Source organism: Kogia breviceps, chromosome 10 (genome assembly GCF_026419965.1).
Source record: "Kogia breviceps isolate mKogBre1 chromosome 10, mKogBre1 haplotype 1, whole genome shotgun sequence".
Classification (NCBI taxonomy): domain Eukaryota; kingdom Metazoa; phylum Chordata; class Mammalia; order Artiodactyla; family Physeteridae; genus Kogia; species Kogia breviceps.
In genome coordinates this window covers 104,747,388-104,768,946 of record NC_081319.1, presented here as the reverse complement: position 1 = coordinate 104,768,946, position 21,559 = coordinate 104,747,388, and the positions used below count along the sequence as shown (strand labels likewise).

The 21,559-nt window shown below is 52.4% G+C and overlaps 1 long non-coding RNA gene across 1 annotated transcript; it reads left to right on the top strand.

Annotated features, from left to right (window-relative positions):
* Positions 1-1,252: 1,252 nt before the first annotated feature.
* Positions 1,253-4,347, top strand: LOC136792048 (uncharacterized). Its single transcript, XR_010835194.1, has 2 exons — positions 1,253-3,581; positions 3,663-4,347. It is a non-coding gene; the product is annotated as an uncharacterized lncRNA (long non-coding RNA).
* Positions 4,348-21,559: the final 17,212 nt, after the last annotated feature.

The following is a 21,559-nucleotide window of genomic DNA, read 5'->3' as shown; positions in this document are numbered from 1 at the left end:
CCCGGAGGACAGAGTGAGGAGACAGAGGCGCCCACAGAGGCCCAGCCCCCCGCCGGAGGTCGTTTCCCTCATTCGTCCCCGCAGCGTGGGGTTGAACCGGTGCCGGTGCTGATCTCAGCTGCGGTCCCCACGGACCATGTCCAGATTGCACAGAGGGGCTGGACCAGACCACAGCTCTGCCAGGACATGGTCCTGGCTCTGCCACTGACCTCCCAGCACATTCTTCAGAGCACTGCTCACTGTTTGCAGGAAGCCTAACAGGAAACACACGTAGCTGTGCTGGTCAGACACCCATCCACTCACTTATTCATCCAGCGAAGGCTGTCCAAGCATCTGTGCATTTGAGACACTTTGCTTAGTTTTCTACAGCAGAAAGAAGCCCAGGCTCCGTGGAGACGATCTTATTTGTTAGAGGTGCCAAAGGCTTACCTTGTGGGACAACCTAGGGCCTGGATGTCCCCTGGAAGGCCTGGAGGGACGCAGACAAGAAGCAGGTTTCGGCACCTTGCCTTCTGACGTTCCACATCCCTCCCAATCCCCGCCTACCGTCTGCTTCCAGAGCCCTCATTCCGGGAGGCGGAGCAGGCTTCATTTCAGCCTCTTCCCGTGGACCACTGGTGGGCGCGGTAAAACTGTCCTCTTACGTAGGGTCATAGACACCCTTGGGATTAGCTCCATGTTAAGTCATTTTCCAAACCAGCTCTCTTCTGGGAAAGAAGCTGTAGCTGTCACAGTTTAGCTGTTTGTCAGACATGTTTCTTCCACTCACCTGTCCTCCTTTGGAGCAGAATCCTGCTTTTGTTAAGATTTCTATGCTGGGGGCTTCCCTGGTGGCGCAGGGGTTGCGAGTCCGCCTGCCGATGCAGGGGGCGCGAGTTCGCGCCCCGGTCCGGGAAGATCTCACATGCCGCGGAGCGGCTGGGCCCGTGAGCCACGGCCCCTGAGCCTGCGCGTCCGGAGCCTGTGCTCCACAACGGGAGAGGCCACAACAGTGAGAGGCCCGCGTACCGCAAAAAAAAAAAAAAAAAAACAAAACAAACAGAACAAAACAAAAAACAAGGGCTTCCCTGGTGGCGCAGTGGTTGAGAGCCCGCCTGCTGATGTGGGGGACGCAGGTTCGTGCCGCGGTCCGGGAGGATCCCACGTGCCGCGGGGCGGCTGGGCCCGTGAGCCGTGGCCGCTGAGCCTGCGCGTCGCGAGCCTGTGCTCCGCAACGGGAGAGGCCACAGCAGTGAGAAGCCCACAAAAAACAAAACAAAACAAAACAAAGATTTCTACGCTCCTCAATGCATGATTCAGGGGAGACTCCAGCCACAACTTGGACCCTGACCCGAGGGGAGATCCTGAGAGCTAAAAGCCCACTGTGGCTTTCCCTCTCCCTTCGCCAGTGGTTGCTTCAGGCTGGGTTTGTTAGGCTGGTTAGTTTGAGGCCCCGGGCGTCCGAGGGGCTTCTGGGATGAGTTGCTCTCTCGTGCAGAGATTGTCTGTGGGTCGATGATGCCTGGGCTGCCGCAGCCTGGGGATAAAGCCAACACGGGACGGCTGGCCAGAAGAAAGCTGGCCCATTCCGACATTGTAGCCACTAAATTCACCGCCTCCGGAGACCCACTCGGAGCCCCTTACGATGGAAACAATACATTTCCTTATTATTGAAGCCTATTTGAGACAGGGTTTTTCCATTCGTCGCAGACTAAGGAATCCTGATCGATAAAGAAATTCTGAGCAGAGTCAGAAATCCTCTTGCAATTGTTTAGTGAAACGCTGTCAGGACGGAAGGGAGGCCCAGGGTCCACCAAACCTGCTCTGGGCCCTCGGTGCCCTAGTTTTCCTGCTGGCACGTTGGCATGTAACACATCTGCTTAGAAAGGAGCGCGCGCGCGCACACACACACACACACACACACACACACACACACACACACGAGTGGACCTGGCTTTGATTGCTCATTGCTGGAATCACTTCCTGTTTGTGAATTCTTTTCTGCTCAAGAAGCAACCTTCTCAGCTTGCTGCCTCTCCCTTAAAGCCTCTTTGAAAGAAAATTGAAACGAATCTCAGCAGCTGTGGGAGGTTGCACGCGAGCCCCAGGGTGTCCTGGGGAAGCTGCAGTCAGAGGAGCGGCTGCTGGGGGGCCTTCCCCAGCCCCCCACCCCGGAACACCCTCCTTCAGCAAGGTTGGGATGGGGTCCAGTTTAAGGCGCTCCCAGGTGACCCTGACGTCGGCGGCCCAGGGGCTTGCCGTGCGGGCTTCGATGGAAGGCACCCCGACCGAGGCTGGCTGCTTCTCCAGCTGCAGCCTGGGGTAAAGGAAGCGGCTCGCCCACGCCTGACCCTGCCTCCGAGGACCTCAGTTTCTTCGTCTGTCCAAGAGAACTGACACTACTCGGTTCCCGTGGCGTGAGGACGAAACGCCGCGTGTAAAGTTCACGTTCGCCCGTGGCCACACCTCTTTGCTCATCCTTGTACAGGCCCTGCAGGCTCTTCCGGACCGGGGCCCGTCCCCGCCCAGCAGGCTGCGCCAGCGTCTGCCCTCTGAGGGGGGCCAGGCCTTCTGCACTAGGTAAACGCACGCGGCTGAGTCCCTGTCACGTGTAGGAGGGGGAGCCTTCCCGTGCCCTCTGCGTGGTGCCTCTGACCAAGGCCACCCTGGGTTTCTGATCCTTGCTCTCCCCAGAAGCAGCTCAAACAAGCAAAGTGAGGGAAAGGGGCCCTCCTACCTGGGGACCCGTGCACCAGCCTCTCCGCCTGCTTCGTGCGTGGGAAAGATGAGGAGAGGAAGGAAGGAGGAGGGGGCGGACCTGGCGAAACTCACCCTCCAGCGACTCCCAGGTGATTCTGCTGCCTCGCATTTACTGAGCACTTGCTACGCTCCAGGCACTGGGCAGTGGGTCCCAGTCTGAGGACCAGGGTGTGGAGGAGGAGGAGGCACAACTGCCGGAGGTTTCGCTCGGCCTGGACCCCCCTTTCCGCCTCCCTTCCAGGGACCCTCCTTCTCCGGCCTCCAAGCTCCAGGCGGGCCGCCATCCCGCCTCCTGCTCCGGCGTCTGGCCCTGTCCCGCCCCCCCCAAGGGGCCCACCCTCCAGGGTGCTCAGACTTCCGCGGCAAACAGCGCCTCTCAGCCACAGCCCCCTGGTGTCGTGCGAGCAGCTGCCAGAAGCGGTTGAAGATGAGGGCCCCTCTGAAGATCGCAGGCGCTGCAGCCTTTAAAATGCCCCTCAGCACCGACCCGAGGCCGCGCCACGGCCCCCCTCCCGGCCCTGTGGCACGTGTGCTGCGTCCTGGCCCCCGAGCGGCCCGAGGGCAGCCGCGGGGCTGCGCACCCCGCTGTCTGCTCGTTGCACGGGGGTCGGGGCGGGCGGGGGAGAGGAGAGCCCCGGGCCGCCCCAGACCTTCCCTTCGCTCTGGTCTCCACGAGGGGGAGGAACGTCCTGTCTGCCCGGTGAGGAGGCTCCTCGGAAGAGACTCTGCTGACGACGACCCTCGCCTTCCCCGACGGGGGCGGCGCCCTGGGATCCCTTCCGTGCCTTCCCGTCCCGCCTCAGCATCTTCACAGCCTTCGGTCTTGTTCAGAAGCGGACACTGTACGTCGCTAAGAGTCTAACGCCCGGGGACAGCGCTACTTCCAAGCTGTCGCGTGATATGTTTCTTCTGCTCTTTTTCAGGGTTCAGCTGGCCCGTGGACATTGGGGCCGATTAAGACCCTCTGCAGCTGCGGGAACACAGTCAGGGAGGGGCTGGTCCTGGGCCCCGGGGCTCTGAAGAAGCTCCTGGACGAGGACCACACAGCCCCTGCTCCTGGAGGAGCCCCGAAGGGCCGTGCGGTGGCCCTTCAGGGTAACGCTGGGGTCACCCAAGGCCCCCCCAGGCCTGCCCGCTGCCCCCTCAGGCACCACCACAGCCCCGGGGCGGGCCCATCCTCGCAGCAGGCTGTGTGCGACCGGGAACTTCCGGGCCTGGCCTGTGCCGTCCCGTCGGCCCGCCATGCCTCCCCCGTCCCCCCGGAAGCGCCGTTCAAAGGCTCCTTTCCCGAAGTGTCCGTGTCCTCTCCGGTTGCAATTCCAGGGCCCGCGGCTGCCGGCTGCTGCTCGGATACCCAGCCCCGGCTGCATCGACCATCCTTCCCACCCAACGACTGGGCCACTTTCCTCGGGGGAGGGCGGGGGGGACTTTCATCTACAGAGTGCCTGTTACTCGCTGGGCATCACGTCGGTTGTTTTATAAAAGAATAGCACGTTGTCCTAGGGTCTACTCCACGAGGCTGGCATCGTCACCCCACTTCACAGACGAGACTTGCCAAATAAAGGCAGAGGGCTAGAATTAGGGATTAAACTCAAGTCCTGCCCTTGCGGTGACTGTGTTATTGTCTGTTAACCTCTGGCATTACCACCGGGCACAGGGCCTCGCACAGAAATAACTCCCAATAAACGCGTGATCCTGGAGCGTTGAGAGGAAGCCAGCTGGGCGTCTGAAGTACTGCAGCCGCTGGCACAACTTTCTGAGGGGTGTTTACACTCTAAACTGCGGAGGATTAAGAGAAACAGGTGAAGGACTCTCTCTACTTGGTAGAAAGCAGAGCAGTTTCCCGCTGCGGCTCCTGCCCTCTTTCCTGTCCCAGCTGCTCGGAAGGGACACGCTGAGTATTTCCCCTTTACCCTCGCAGGAGCCAGGGGGGTGGGGGGAGCCCCCGTGGGTCCCCCCGGGACACCTCTCTCTCCTCGTCCTCACCGGTGTATTCTGGGCTCTCATTACGCAGGACAAGAATCTCTGCAGCTCGCCTCCATCCTTCCCTCCGGCCTCAGCACCAAAGGCCACCGCCCACACAGCTGCTGCGACGCCAGCAAGGACACCTGCCGACTGTCCCCTCCTGTCTCCACCCTGCTTCTCTGTGTCGTCTGGTGGCCGGAAGCCAAGAGCCCTCTCCCCACGTCAGTCAGCCTGGGGCTCCTCCTCCGTCACATGGGGAGCGAACACAGCCCCCGGGTTTGGCCCAAGCGCTCCGGCCGCTGCTGAGCCAGGAAACGCCCCCGGCCCCCCGAGGACTCCAGCAGCTCCTGGCCAGCATCTCCCACCGCGGACGGCCCTCGCCGCACCTAAGTGTCCTCAGAGCTGCTCTGCGGAGGGCAGGGCCCGCGTCTCCATCATCCCGCGTTCACGCCCTCATCAGCCACGGCGTCCCTGCCTTCGCCGCCAGCACCACGAGCCGCGGTTCTGGTGTCGTCCACAGACATTTAGTTAAGGCTCCACGTTCCAGAACTTCTGCTGAGCCACAGCTGGGAGCCCGCCGTGCGGGTGTCCGTTCTGTTCTCTAAATCCGCTTCCCTGCGTTTGGCTTCCCCTGCCCTGGACATCTGACCTTGACCCGACTGGTCTCCGAGACGCCGCTGGGAGCCCCGCGCGAGGCGAGGCGTCCGGGGACAGGTCCCCCTGGATGCGAGTCTCTGTCCCTCCGGGCACCAGCGTGGCGGCGGGAGGGCGTGCCTGGCCCCAGGGCCCCGCACGGCAGGAGGCAGGACAGGCAGCCGGGAGCATCCTGGCAGCCGAGTGCCTGGCGTGTGGCCCTGGCGCTCGGCTCCCACCCCTGGCACTTTCTCACTGGGGACTCCCTTCTGGGTTTGGAGATCTGTGAGCAAAATGAGAAAACACATCATTCGGTTCTTCGGTCCCTCTTCATGTAAGCGTTCTTTTTCTTGGGTTCTTTTCTTGGGGGGCGGCAGGGAGCAAACCGAAGTTAAACGCAAAGAGAGCCAAAAGCAGCAACACCAGGGCTGAATTGGAGGCCTGAAAAAGTTCAAAGTATGTGCAGCCATCTCTGTGATGCTGTGTGATTTTGAGTAACTTATTCAACTTCTCTGGACCTAAGACTGCTCATGAGATCCAACAGTGCTGTCGTCAGGAATATCTCGTGCGTGTGCGCGTCTGTTCCTTGATTTACATGGTTTTCTGAGCCCGCTTACACTACCGATGCGACGAGCCCTCAAGGCACTAAGTGATGCTGTTATGCGCGCTGCGGGCAGTACTGTGGAATTGCGCTCAAGGAGCCAAGGTTGCTATTCTTTTCTGTTTTTCCAGGACGCTAAGGGGAAACACAGAGTTCTATTGTTGGGGGAACCGCCTCCTTTTCCGGCGGGGCAGATCTCCGGGCACACACGCAGACGAATGGCCACGAGTCCCGGGCTTTGCCTGTGGAGATACCGGCGCCCTTTGGAAAAGCTCCCAGAGTTGCTTTTCCCCCTCTGCTCTGCCGCGTGAGGGGGGAAGAGGCGGCTGGATTTCGTTACTCGACAATCAACAAAAATGAGGCAGATGAGAGAGGCTTCAAAAAAAGAATACTCCTGCTTTCCAGGGAGAAACCTTACTCGGGATGTTGCACTGCATTTGCCACTTGTCTATCTACTTTCCATTTAAATGCACATCCCACAGGTGGGAAGGAGCCCCAGGCAGGTGTAAGCAGGAGGAGGAAGCTGAAACGTTAGAAATTGCAGATCACAGACCCTACACCGAGTAACGTTACTACCAAACGCCAGCAGGCAGGACAGCGACATGGTAAATACACGTCTTGCCAAGAAGCACCACGTTCAGTGCAGTGATTATTTTGTTCTTCTCTGGCCGGCATGTTTCCAGCTCAGGAGGAGGGTGAGGAGGGGAGCACGGGACAGACCCCGGGAATTTCTCAAGACCTCACACACCGGTCACTCTCCTCTCTCCCCTTTCACAGAGATTCCCATGCCCTCCTGTTGGAGAAGAGTTGCGCTTTTTGAGGTTATTCTCCCAAAGACAGCCCAGGGCATGTTCATGCTATTAATGGATCAGAGATAGAAAATGAAATTCTGCTGTTTCCCACCCAATCAAGTTCTTCCCCGGGCCAGAACCCCGGCCCAGGTGATGCAATCTTAGCATCCGTTCATAAGGCTCACCAGTCTTCATGATTTTTTACATTTAATGAAAAGATATCCTTTAAGCTGACAGGCAACGTTAAATCACTGGTAGCCAGCGGACGCCGTAGGTCACGGATAATCGATACCCAGCGATAATCCCCAAACCTCATTTGCATCAGTAATTCCAAAGCCCCCCCTACTCTTACTGGAGCTGCTAATCATGCAGCCGCCTTGCCTGGTTTGCAACCCCTGCTCCTACCTCAGCCCACCTCCCAGCGGAAGCGCTAAGTACTGAACAGGCCCACTGGCAGACCGCCCGCCAAGGGAGGAGCCGCCATTTTCCGCAGTAGAAGATAACTGAGCCGCTACATGCACGTGTCCCATTTCACATACAGCTGCTAACACCCCAAAATCCAAGCCTTAAACCCTACAAATTAGTGCATGAGGAGCACTGCAAACAGGGGGGTGTTACAGTGTTTTGCTTCATAGACAGACTCACCATGAGATTCTTTAGGCCAATGGGTATTAATTTCTACAGGTTCTCAGACTCTTCCGAGAAATTAAAAAACACTATGGATCCTTTCCCCCCAAAATTGTATTCACACGTATATACGTAAAATTTTACTTACACTATTGTGGGTTTCACAGAACTGAGCAGCTTGTAAATACAACACACTACATTAGGGCTAATGTGAGGAATAAATAGATGTGTGGAAGCAACCTAAGTGTCCATCGACGGATAGATAAAGAAGAGGTGGGACATATACACAATGGAATATTACTCAGCCGTAAAAAAGAATGAAATGATGCCATTTGCCACAACATGGATGGACTTGGAGGGCATTATGCTCAGTGAAATAAGTCAGACAGAGAAAGACAAATGCTGTGTGATCGCGTGTATAAGTGGAATCTAAAAAATACAACAAACTAGTGAATATAACAAAAAAGAAGCAGACCCACAGATATAGAGAACAAACTGGTGGTCCCCAGTGGGGAGGAAGGAAGGAGCGAGATAGGGGTGGGTGTTTAAGAGCTACAAACTATTGGGTGTAAGACAGACTCAAGGATGTAGTGTACAACATGGGGAGTGGAGCCAATATTTTGTAATAACTGTAAATGGAAAGTAAGATTTAAAAATTGTATGAAAAATTTAAAAAGAAGAGCAAATAGATGTGATCTTTTTCTTCTATTAGCTTACAGTCTATAAGAAAGGAGAAAGTACCATATAAGACTGGCTGTGTTAAGGGCTGTAATGAAAGTGCGCCAATAAAACATATACACAATTTAATTATGTGTGTTTTATCAGGTAGCATGGACAGGTATTAGTCAAATCTGTTTGGGTCACTTTAAAGACTATACTCTGACATCCCTATAAAAATTACTGCAAAATAAATCTCTATTGTTAATATCTGAAGTCTATTGTGAGCCTCTACATAGCTGCACGAGAGAGCTGAGTAGGGATCAATTCTTTCTGACCAGAGCAGGGCTGTCAAGAATGACATCACAGAGAAGGTGACATTTAAACGGAGCCCTGAGTGTAATCTGAAAAGGACTTCAGTAGGTAGAAGGACGTAACATTAACACGTGAGGAATCGCGGCCAACGGAAGGTGAACCAGCAACAGATATGCTACCTCTCTGGAATTGAAAGTCATTGGCATTTAGCAAAATTTAGAAGCACGTCAAATGCATAGGTGATAGGTCTATTTGAAAGCCATTTTCTCCTGCCTTTCCTCATATCCTCATAATTTCACTAAAGGAATGTGTTCCCTCCACAAAAAGAGTGAGTCCTCGCAAACTCCATCTGACATGTTTTGTTGCTGCTCCAGGCCTCGGGCACGGGTGGCCTCTCCCTATGGCAGGAAATTGAAATGGAGTGCCAGATCGACAGAAATGCACAGGGAGAAACTGCCAGATGGGACCCCAGCCCAGGGAGAGAGGCTGTGGTGTACCGAAGGAAACTGCAGTTTTAGGGTTCGACGGTTCCTAGGTCAGGATGGCCGCAATGGAGAATTTCACTTTGCAGAAGCTGATACTAGGCAAACTCAGCCTTTATAGCGCTCTGCACTGAATAGCCTTGCAAAAACGACCTCTTGAATAAATGAAAACTACATCCGTAAGGAATCCCCAAAGTAAAACTCCTTCCCTTCCCTTAACAAGGGAAACTGGAGTTAATTGGCCACCTGTCTCTTTTTAAATCAAATTTCATTATGACTCTTTAGGCCAGGTGTTTTAAAAAGTTGGATCTGTTTTAAATTAGAACTGCTTTTGTCTCAAATAAAATCTAATAGAAGACTCTTGTAAAGTGGAGAGCGGCTCTGGTTAAAGCAGAGCTGCGACGGGGAGGGGAAGCTTTCCTCCAACCAGTGGGCCATAGACCAGCAGCACGGGTGTCACCTGGGGGCTTGTGAGAATTGCAGCATCTCACACCCCGCCCCAGACCTGCTGCGCCAGAATCTGCATTTGAACAAGATCCCAGGTGATTCAAATGCACGTGAAAATTTGAAAAGCTCTGCTCTAAGGAATCTCCAGCCTTGTGTGATGTTTACCAATAGAAAAGAAGAACTAGAAGTTGAGGTTTTTCTCATTTTGAGATGGAAATAAGTTACAGGTGACATTATTTTCTCCGGCGGTTTATGAAGCAGGGAGAGACCCCAAGATCCATCATCCCTGCCGAAGATGCAGGCAGACCAAGTCACTGAACACCCCTGAGGCCCTGCTGAACTTTCCGGGAGTCCCAGCATCTTGCCTCTGGCACTTCAGCTCTGCTGCTGGTCTCTGCCTTGGGGGTCCCATCCTCCCCACTGAAATCACTGAGCCCGTTTCAGAAACAGCAATCTCCTCCTTACCCCCTCCCAGCCCAAAGTGGGCACACACTACAGGCCCTTTAAGGATGCTGGCATCCCAGCACCAGTGTATTTTTTTGGGGTCGTTCTGGGGACATAGTTAGAAGGGGTGAGCAGGTTAGTACGTTCACTCCAATAGTCCCATCTCCCTGGGTTCGTCTGCCTCTTTTAACCATATCTAAGAATTTCTGGCATCTTCACTTAATTTCATGCAAGCTACCTACATTTCAGTCAACCACAGGCAAACAGAAAAATCCCCAGCTACTCAAGAATAAAAGATCTCCAACAAATGTACCCATGTTGACAAGTTTCATCCCAAAATCATTGCAGAGGAACTGTGATCCTGAGGTCCCTAGAACTAAAATAGGTCTAGGCAACCCGCCAAGATCCTACTTGATTCGTATAAAAGCAAAGAAACAAACAAGCCAACAGAACTTCTTAGCCTGGTGACTGGAGGCCATTAGACCAATCCTGAAGGCCCAGGTCACTGTTATGGAGTCACGGCCACTCACCCGCCCCAGGGTCAGTTCAGAGACACAAAATGAGGGGATGCGGCGTCTCTGAAGCAAGATGCTGCAGGAACAGCACAAGCGCACAAGATTCATCTGCCCTCTGGCAGTCATGAAGTTGACCGCCCTGTCCCTGGATCCTGGCTCTAAGATCACGTGAATGCCTGGGGCCTGGGAAAGCCTCTGAGGTTTACCAGGTAGAGGGGACCCTTATGACGCTTACCTGATAGAAAAAGTTTCAGATCAAACCGTCCCCTGTGAACTCAGTGAGAAGTCACGTGCGGTTTACTGTCCTAGTTCCCGAACTGCACATTCAAAGTCGACATGCTTGGGAACCCCCACGCTGTCTTCCTGACCTGCGGAGTGAGGGTTATTATGGGACGAAGTCCCAGGTGGAAACCTATGGAAATACCCCTCCCAACTAAATAATCAGTCACGGGCAGTATGTCATCCAAGGGGAAATTTCAAAGAAGATTACCAATTGAAAGATGCAGGAGCAAGGTCCTATCACACGCTCTTCTGACTCACCTGTGGCGTGTGGACCCTTGTAAACTCAATTGAATGGGGAAGCTAACTGCGCCTGCTCCTGCAGGTAGAGACTGTTGACTGGAGAAAATCAGTTTAACTGTTAGAGGGGACCTCCCCGGCGGTGCAGTGGTTAAGACTCTGCGCTCCCAATGCAGGGGGCCCGGGTTCGATCCCCGGTCAAGGAACTAAGACCACACGGTGCAGCAAAAAAAAAATTATGTATATATATATATATATATATATATATATATATATATACACACACCACACACACACACATATATATTCTGCTAGAATATATGTGTTTGTATATATATAAATATATACACATATATTCTAAGAGACTATATGTGTATATATACACGTATATATATACAAAAAATGTGTGTATATATATGCACATATATTCTAGCATATATATATATATATATATATCTGCTGGAACCTCGTGTACAGCTATTGATCCAGAAATCACTCCTCTTCTTCTCCCATAAGCAGAGACACAAAACACATTTTGATTTCACCTGGCAAGGATGGCAGTACACTCCAATAGTCCCATCTCCCTGGGTTCGTCTGTCTCTTTTAACCGTATCTAAGAATTTCTGGCATCTTCACTTAATTTCATGCAAGCTACCTACATTTCAGTCAACCAAACAGGCAAACAGACTCATGCCCAGCTATTCAATAATAAAAAAATTCTCAAGCAAGTGTACCCATATTGATAAATTTCACCCCAGAATCATTGCAGAGGATTGCCTTACTCAGGATGACATCGGTTCCAGGCTTCCGTGTCACGTTTAGTCTGCAGAACGTTTCACCCCTGATCCATTACACTGATGATATAATGCTGATAGGACAAATAAGCAGGAGATAGCAGCTTTGTCATTTGGGACTTAGGACCTAATACGTCACACGTGTGTGATAGAACACAGTGCTGGATGGAGCCTGTAGCCAGACCTGACAGAGGAAGGAAGCAGAGGTCCCCAGGATTTGGAATAAATCCATGTCTGTCTCTCTGAGGTGCGGCTTCTGGCTTGCCACTACCTTTAATGTCTGAATGTACATGAAACTCCAGGTGCACAACACGAAGTTGCTATTTTGACCTGCCAATCCACCAGTCGCTCATGTCCAAACGCACTCCATCATCACTAGCAGGGAAATGTCCAAACTGACCTGAGCAAGTCCTGAAAGCATAAGTGATTTGCATTCACAAGTGGCTTCTACTTCTATGGCATCTGTTCCTGCAGCATCACCACCTCTCTTTCAAGCTACACCTGTGGCCTCGAGTGATGTTTCACAGGACCAGACGGATGGGGAAGAAAATAATTCTACCTCAGTCTGCAGACGGTTCTTCATGGTATATGGATTCTACTCAGAGGGGGACCACGACAGCCTTTCATCAGCAGTGAGCAGGGGCCCTGGAGCATAGTAGGAAAAGAAGTTGTCTCAAGTGCAGAATTTCGGGGGGTACCTCTGATCGTCCACTTAACCTGGAAGGACAATTGGCTGCACGGATGGATACACACTGGTGAGCAAACAGTGGCTGAATGCTGAGCCAGATGGTCAAGGAGGTGGGCAGCTCAGAACCAGAGGATTACTGGCGAGGATGTTTGGGAAAAATACTCGCGGACGGGTCTCAGCAGGGTCCAGAGCATGGAGACTGTGTGAGTCATGTGACGGTCACCAAAACGTAGATAGCGTGGCCTGGTCTGTGGACACCATTCAGTCTCGTCCTCTAGTCACCCACTCTTGGGAGGAATAGCCAGTCACCTGGCGACAGGCTGGTAACGTCGAGCCCCTCTCACCATGGAAGAGGCAATGTCTCTTCCTCGTGAAGGAGACACGTTCAAGATCTGTATCTGCTTCTCCAGCCTCTCTCCACTTCTTCCAGAGACACCATCAGTGGGGGCTTATCGAATTGTTTCATCTGATATTTCACCCAACATTGCTTCTGACTGAGGAATTTCATTTCACACCTAAAGAAGGGTTGATGGCTTTGCCCATGGGATCACTGGTCTTACTATGCTTCTCATCGCTCAAGAAGCAGCCAGTGCTAAAGAATGTAGAATGGCCTGCGGAAGACTCACAGCGCCGGTGAGAGACAGCACTTTGTGAGGCTGCACTGCTACCCCAAGGAAAGTAGGCCGTGCCTTGAACCAGTGGCCAATGGAGCTAGCAGACAGGAAGTAGGACAGCGAATCTCACTATTACTCCTAAGGACCATTTACAGCCAGACCTCAGACCACTCACGCATAAAGCTTTCCATCACCTCTACAGTAAAGCGCTGCAGCCAGCTGAGGGGCTGATTGAAGGCAAAAGAGACACAACGGGAAGTAGAGGGAAGGAATTTATGCCCACCGACCATGGCCTTCCGGCCCACTATAAAGACTAATACTGTAATAACTACGCTGGCATGTTACCCATCTCTCTGTTAGGGATGTACTTATGCGTACTAACCAACTTTCCGTTTCTCCCTCATTCTTTCCTCTGCTGGTTTACATACAGTACGGTCACACCTCAGAGATACTGGGGGTTTGGTTCCAGACCATCGCAATAAAGAGACTATTCCAATAAAGCGAGTCACACACATTTTCCGGTTTCCCAGTGCATATAAAAAGTATGTTTACACTATAGTACAGTAAGTGTACGGTACCATTACGTCTAAAAAACCAACGTACATACCTTAATTTACGAACACTTTATTTGCTAAAACCGCTAACCGTCTTCCGAGCCTTCAGTGAGTGGTGATCTTTCTGCAACAGTAAAACATCAAAGATCACCGGTCACAGGTCACCAGAGCAAATATATATTATAGCAAATATAATAATAATCAAAACGTTTGAAATATTGAGAGAATTACCAAAACGTGACACAGACGTGAAGTGAGTAAATGCTTCGGAAAAATGGCACCAATAGACTTGTTCTGTGTGGGGTAGCCACAAGCCTCCAATTTGTTAAAACACTCAGCATCTGTGAAGTGCAATGAAGCAAAGCACAATAAAACGAGGTCTGCCTGTACATGGTTGGTTGTTAAGTGTGTATTTTGATGTTGGGTTTCAAGCAATCAAAACAGGATTGGAACTGAACGGGATGGGGAGAGAGCACCCCCAGGTGCGGGAGGCCCTCGGGAGGGGAGTCGGGGTCCCCCCCCGTTTCGAGGAAAGGGTGTGCGCGTTGGTACGTGAAGAGTTGCGTCACGTCTGGGAAGCACGTGTTACTATTGTTGTCGGTGAGAAGCTCAGCCACAGCTGGGACGGTGCGTGTGGATGCTGAGTGGCTCGAGGGACGGGCCGCCGTAGGTGCCGCGGGCCGGCGCAACCAGTATCATTCTGGTCCCTGGTGGCCGGCCAACCCATCCTGCCGAGGCCAGAGAGCTAAAGCTGCCTTTCCCAGATTGCCTTGCCTTGAGGACCTGCCAAGTGGGAGAAGCAGGAAGAGAGGCAGGTGTGAAGCATGCCTTGGGCCATGGAGCCTAGCAGCGCCGGTACCCGCAGCCTGTCTGGGCAGCTCCCTTCTCGGCTGCGGGGTCAGCTTTCGGCCCCTGTGCCGTCTGCAGCCCCAGGGGCAAAGCGCCCAGCACGGCAGAAGCTATACGTATGAGGCTGAGGCTCCCTCAGAGAGAGCCCAGCAACTGTGTGAACATCTAAGACCCGGTACCAAACCCCTTTCTGCCCCGGCCAGCTAGAGAGGCTTCTGTCCTCCACCATGAGCCCCGGCTGACTCTCCAGGAGGGGCCAGCGTTGACCGTGGACGCTCCAGAAACATAAGAACTGACGTCCATTCATTTGGGCACTTTGGACTCTTTATGGACACTTATAATGAGAAATAAAAAGAATATGCCAATTGTATAAGCCTATTATGTAAAGGGCCTTCTTCAGAAAGCTTCAGAAAATACATTGGTCTAGTGAGTCATTATGAGCCATCGCCTCGGAAAACAATTGTGTGTTCGGGCTCCTAGCGCACATTGTATTTGTATTTAACACTATGCAATCGCTACAAAGACAAATGTGCCCTGGGGACGGAGAGGCAGCCTGCCCGGTGCTTTGGGCGCTAGAGCAGGAAGCCTGGGTTCAAACAGTGGGTCGACTGCTTGCCAGCCACGAGCCATTAAGTGAGTTGCTTACCCTCCCTAGGCTTTATTTTCTTCTTCTGTAAACTGGGGGTAATTATAGTCCCTGCATCACAGGGGCGCTGCGAAGGTGCATTGAACTCAGGCACGTAAAACGATTGGAACGGTGTCTGGGGCCTAGTAAACTGTGCACATCTTTGCTGTTATTATTATTACTACTTTATGTTAACATGTTGGCTTCTGGACTTGCCGGTAAAAGGAAGATGCAAAAAATATGAGGACAGAAATAAAGATCTACTACACTGTGTTGGACACAAATAATATCTCTCTAGGTGTCAAATGTGCCCTAGACCCAGCTCCCCGTAGGAGCCCCTGACGGCACGTCGCCGGCCCCAAGGCCGCTGTGCAGGAGGAACCGCACCCTTCATGTCCGCAAGAGGCCACAGCAGCGCGGGAGCGCTCCGCCCGGGATCGGGGAAGGTCACGCCTTTGCCGCCGCCACCCACTCACTGTGAGTGACAGCGCCCCGCCGGGGCCGAGGCTCTACCTCTACGGAGCAGCCCTGCCAGCTGGAAACAGGAAGCCCCTCCCGACCAGCCCGAGGGATGTGGCCAGGCTGGGTGCCGTCACGGGCGTGAACATCGTCTGCCAGGCTTGAAAGGACACGGCAGGGTGCGACACGCCACGTGTGCACGGCTCAGTGCCGTGGCCGCCGGCGTCGTGTGGCTACCGCGCCCTTGCACTGCGGCCGTTGTGACCGAGGCGCTGGTTTTTGCATTTTCTTTCTTTTCAGTTGGTTTGGATTTAAAGAGCCACACGTGGCCCCAAAAAGTCTAGGACTGTGTCTGTCTTCTTCCCCACTGAGACCAGAGCTCAGCTACCTGGCCGTCGCCCAATAAATAATGCGGCCAGTAAATGAGTGTCCAGGTGACAAGTCTGGCTGCCGTCGTCCCATCTCCGTGAGGAGCCACGGTGGTGTCCTTTGGTGCCGCCCCAAGCAGAGGAACTTCTCACAACAGCGTGGCAAGGATGGGAAAGGGGGGCGGGGCAGACGCTGGGTCTACACCTGCAGATCCCGTCCGCTCAGGCCTGCAGGTGAGACACTGCGGGGGTCATGGTAAGGTCGCGGGTAGGACCTGGCCCGGTGTCCGTGCTCTGCCTGAGCCCACTGGGTCCATGTGAAGCCAAAGGCAGCACCTGCAGCTAGCTCTTCTGGACAGGCTGACCTCGGACGTCTCAGCTTCCCCGCCCTGCAGCAGGCAGAGAGCTAGAAGGGCCTAAGAGGCCACAGGTGTCCCCAGCTGTGGAATGAAGGCTGCAGCTGAACGCAGGCCCAGCCCCCTGCTGTGGGTTGGGAGACTCTGAGCCAGAACCCAGGCTCCAGGGTCCCCTGCAGGGTCGGGCTGAAGCCGCCTGAGCAGACTTTGCCTGAAGGCGTCTCCTTCCCGTCTTCCTCCCCTTGCTGGCCCCGCTGCGGCCCCCGGTCCCTTACCGCTCTCCCAGGAGCACTTCCTTGGTGATCGCTGTACTTAAATCCTCCTCCAAAGATCTGCTCCAGGGAACCTTCCTAAAAGGACACCTTGCTAACCAAACTCAGAAGAGGCCGGATCGCTGGTGAGATCACCAGTTTGCTAACATTGTCTCCAAGCAGCCTCTGTCGCGGTGTAGCACTCGCCGCTGGGACGTGCCCTCAAGCTGAGCCAAGCTAGAGTCCACGTGCCACTGGATGAACCAGAATCAGAGCAGAGAGTGTGGGAGGGTTTTCAACGATGTTCCCGTCTCCTCCCGGGAGCCGGGCGGTCCACCAGTCATCCTGAGAGGAACACTGTCCTGGAGAGGTGGTACTAGAACAGCCTCCTCTCCCTAGGCAGACATGCAGGGACCCATTCTTTGGCTCCCTTCAGGGTGTGTACCCAGAAGACCCTCTCCCCGCACCCCCCACTCTGATTTGGACACAGCACAGCAGCATCTCAGGCTGCGACCACACACGGTGGGTAGCATGGCCATTTATCTCTCAGTCTCAGCAGACCAGGCGTGTTCTCTTGAGGCTACGCCCTGGCCGCTGTGTTAGTCAGGATTCCCCAGAGAAACTGGACCAATGGGGTGTGTAGACAGATAGACAGATTTATCTTAAGGAACTGGTTCATGCAGGTCTAGGGGCTGGCGAGTGTGAAATCTGCAGGGCAGGCAGCAGACTGGAGGCCCAGGGAAGGGTTGATGTGTAGCTTGAATGTGAAAACCTCTGGAGACAATTTCCTCTTCGCTGAGGGACCTCGGTCTTCTTTTGTTAAGGCCTTCACCTGATTGGATGAGGCCCGCCCACATTAGGGAGGGTAATCTGCTTCACTCAGAGTCTACTGAGGTAAATGTTAATCTCATCTGAAAAATGATACCTTCATGGCAACATCTAGACTGTTGTTTGACCCAAACCTAGGCGCCATGGTCTGGCCAAACTGACCCATAAAATTAATCATCACCACCACCTTGACTGAACTGTTTTGTGCCCTTAAATTTAAGATGACTTCTAGCCTCCCTATGGACATGGGGCAACTTGCTAGTTTCCCGGCAACAAGCCACCACTCCATGTGTTTAATCTCATTCATCTTACGTTGGCTCTTGTTGACTTCAGCCTTCTGACCTGCATCCCAAGTTTTCCTGGCTACACCTTCTTGGGGACACGTGTCCACCACACGGACTATACTGAAGAGGGGAGAGAAGAGTGTCGAGGTTAAGAGACTGGGGTCTTGGGTCAGACATGTCTTTGAATTCCACTTCTGCCCCGTACACACTGTGCGATTTGAAACAGGTCGTTCAGCCTCTCTGAGCCTCTCCAAGCAGTACAACAGAGCAAGAATAGCATCTTAAGGATGTTATAACAAGTCAGTGGAAGCACGCATGCTACAAATATTCACTGCCCACCTACTGCAAGGCGAGCACTGCGGCAGGCCCGGCCGTAGCAGTGGCAAACAAAGAACAGAGGTCTGGGTCAGGGGGAACTTTCAGTCAAGAGTGGAGCTTACATGTAAAACACCTGTCACAGTCCCAGACACATGGTCAAGAGTAGCTGTCATTGTTTACGGCTGAGAGCCATTGATTGCTAACGAAGGCCTCCTCTGAACAGGCAGAGAAGCACTGTACGTTTCCTGAAGAAAGCAAAGAATTGAAGGAGTGCTGTCAGAACACACAACCTGTAGTCACTCAGACACCACCGAGGCCCCTAGTGGCTCACGGCAAAATGAAGGGTTGGTCCATCTGGGCAGGGAACCTTGAATCTGATGAAAAGGGGAGCAGAGCAAGGCATGCGTCTTGGGAGGAACGTATAATTAGCAACCATGGCTTTCCTTCTCTTCTCTCATGAGGATCTAGAGCATCCAAACCAAGACACATGACCTGAATGTATCTGAGGGAACAACGGGCAAGAGATATATGAAATTGGGATTCTTCCAGCAAACTCATGATTTGTAGCCGCCGTGGAAGCAGGCTTCACTTCAAACTCATCTTAAGGAACTCGGTCTCCCAAATGCTTCTGTCGTCTCACTCTCCTAGCAGGAGGTTTCCACATTTCATGTCCTGCCGGTGTTACTAAGACTCCTTGGAATTATGTGTTTACTTGATTGCGCTCATGTGGGAACTTCAATCTCAAACATACAAGACCCCGGTCCTGCGGGAGCCTTGTCAGTGGGGAGACAGATAGAAACAATCACACCGATCTCATTACAGACACCATGAAGGAAAAGTACAGGAAGTTATAAGCCTGTCGCAGGGAGCGTCACGCAGATGAGAGTTATAGAGGGTGCAGCAGTCAGGGCTCTTACTGGCCGACTTAAGCAGGAAAAATACTGCGCTGAAAGGCCACTGGGTACCTGACAGATTGCTGGACAGGCTGGAAACCTGGCTCAGAGCCTCCTCAGCCAGAACGGACGCCCACAGTCACACCACAAAATGCAGGGCGCTGGGCTGCAGGCAGCTGCCAGCCTCCTGACTCAGACACGTGACGCTCCTCATGGCCCTGCTTCTTTGCACCACTAGCTTCTGATCCGACATCTGGGAGGAATCACTGGACTGGGAAAGCCTCGGTCACCTATCTGCCCCTTTCCTGCAAAGAGACTGAGACCACAAATGCTCTGTGTTCTTAACAGAAACACTTCCCCTCAAGCTGTAAAGTCCTCGGTGTTCTTGAACCTGGCAAGGGAAGTTGCTCCATCCGTTTACTCTGAAGAGAACTGAATTGAATAAAACAATTGCCACACAGAAAAACAGCTGTCAATTATTTTTTGAAGTCAGAACAGCATAAAGATGTTACCATCATACCCTTATTGGACAGTGTTTTGGGAGTCTCCAAGCTAATAAAATTGCACAGAAAGAAGAAGAAATAAGTGGTATAAAAATTGGAAAGGAGGAAATAAAATTATTATGTCCAGATTTATGATTTCATTTTAGAAAAGAAAGTAAATTAGGAAAAATTAGCAAAAGGTATCGGTATGGTGGTCAGTTACTAATTTAAGAAGCAAAAGCACTAGCTTTCATGTACAAGTAACAACCAGTTAGAAAATACAATGGAAGAAAATATCCTATTTATAACTGCAACCAAAATGATAACACACACAGGAATCAACTTTTTAAAATGTACGTGTTTCTACAGAATGAAAATAGTAAACCTTTACTATGGTACATAGAAAAATCAAATACTAATAGGAAAAACATACTGTGCTCTTAGATAGAGAGATCTGATATTGCAGAGATGTCAAATATTCTTAATTCATAAAATTAATATGAACCCTACGAAAATACCAATAGGATTCATTTTCAACCATCTAGGCCAGTGGGTGGAGCTAGGGATGCTGCTATTAACATCCTACAAGGCTAGGACAGTACCCACGGCAAAATGTTAATAACACTGAGGTTGAGAAACACTGAGACAGAAGAACTGATCCTTAAGTCCCTGGTTGAGGGGTGGGGAGGAGGTAGGGGTCACGCAAGACCAGTCAGGAAAATTCCCGGGGGACAAGCACGGACAATGTTAAGGAACTGGTCTATTTACACATTCAAGAGCGCTCTGTAGCGTCTACGGAGGTTGAAACAGTAGGGTTCTCATCCTGGCACTACTGACATTTGGGGCCAGTAAGTCGTTGCTGTGCGGACCTGTCCCGTGCTCTATGGGATACTGAGCAGCCCACGGACAGAATTCCAGCTGCACGCCTCTCCCCTCAGCTGTGACAATCAAAAATATTTCCAGGGCTTCCCTGGTGGAGCAGTGGTTGAGAGTCCGCCTGCCGATGTGGGGGACACGGGTTCGTGCCCCGGTCCGGGAGGATCCCACGTGCTGCGGAGCGGCTGGGCCCGTGAGCCGTGGCCGCTGAGCCTGCGCGTCCGGAGCCTGTGCTCCGCAACGGGAGAGGCCACAGCGGTGAGTGGCCTGTGTACCGCAAAAAAAAAAAAATTTTTTCCAGACTTCATTAAACATCCTCCAGGGGGGCAAAACTGTCCCCGAGTAATAACCACTGAGGCAGACATATTAATGGAACTGAACAGAGGATCTAGAAATAGACCTAAACACATTTAGGAATATGATGCAATAAAGCCAGTATTTCAAGTCAGCTGGGAAAGATTAGTCAACAAAAAGCCAGAGCAATTCAGCGGACAAAGGGTGGCCTTTCGACACGTGGTGCTGAGCAACTGGACGCCGTAAGCTAAGGAATGGCCTCCCGTCTGACACAAAAGTTCACTAGACGCCTGGTTTCTGCTTCAACAACAGTCATCAGTCCCACCCTCACAATAAGAAAAAAGCAAAGCAAACCGTAAATCTATAACTCTTCTTAGATCCTTCAGAGAGCCGAGGTCCCAGGGCAAACTGCTGCCCCCAAACTGGAAAGACAGGTAAATACAGAAAATCACAGCTGAATACAGAGACTCAGAGCTTACTGGAGACAGAAGCCACACGGGCAAGTAACCAATGGACAGGAAAACTCACGTGGTAGTTGGCTATAGCTCTTTGAGGCTGAGTGTGGGCTAGCTTGAGATCCAAAACCTCCTGGAGCCCAAGCTTGGTGGCAGGGGGTAGGGTGTCCTCACTTCCGTGCGTTTTCCTCCAGGAGGCCCCACCAGGCTCTCAGGGTGAAGAGCAGAGAAAAAGCCCCGTCTGCTTGCAACAGGGCACAGGGAGAAGTTACCATTTAAAAATATGCCCAGAGAGATCTTTTCTGATTAGCACAGGGCTTCCCTCCAAGGAAACTCCTTTACCAGAGACTTAACTGATGGGGGCGGACAGGAAGTACCCAAGTCCAACCCCCTCTAGCCTTCCTGTCTCACCTGCGGGGCAGGGGATGAAAAGCCAAGATGCACACGTGAGAGCCACGGCCCAGCGGCACTGCCTCGGCAAAGGACTGAGTCCTAATCACGAGACCCTCCACACCTTACCCCCAAACCAGTCGGCCCCCGCCTGCTAATGCACGTGGGATTGCAGCTGAAAGAACTAGGAGGCTGAGATTCTTTGAAAGAAGGGGTCTCTAGGGAAACCCCAGGACAACTGCAGACACAAAAACAAGGACACTGGAGGACTGAAGACTCTGCCAGCATTAAGCACAAAATAACTCCTAGCCAGATAAACGTAAAACCTCACGCGAGGGGCCTTCTGCCTCAGTTTCCATGGCCAATGAATCATATCTGGCTTTCAAAAGAAAATTATAAGGCATGTTAAAAAAAATTTTTTTTTTAAGTCTAAGAGACAAAGCAAG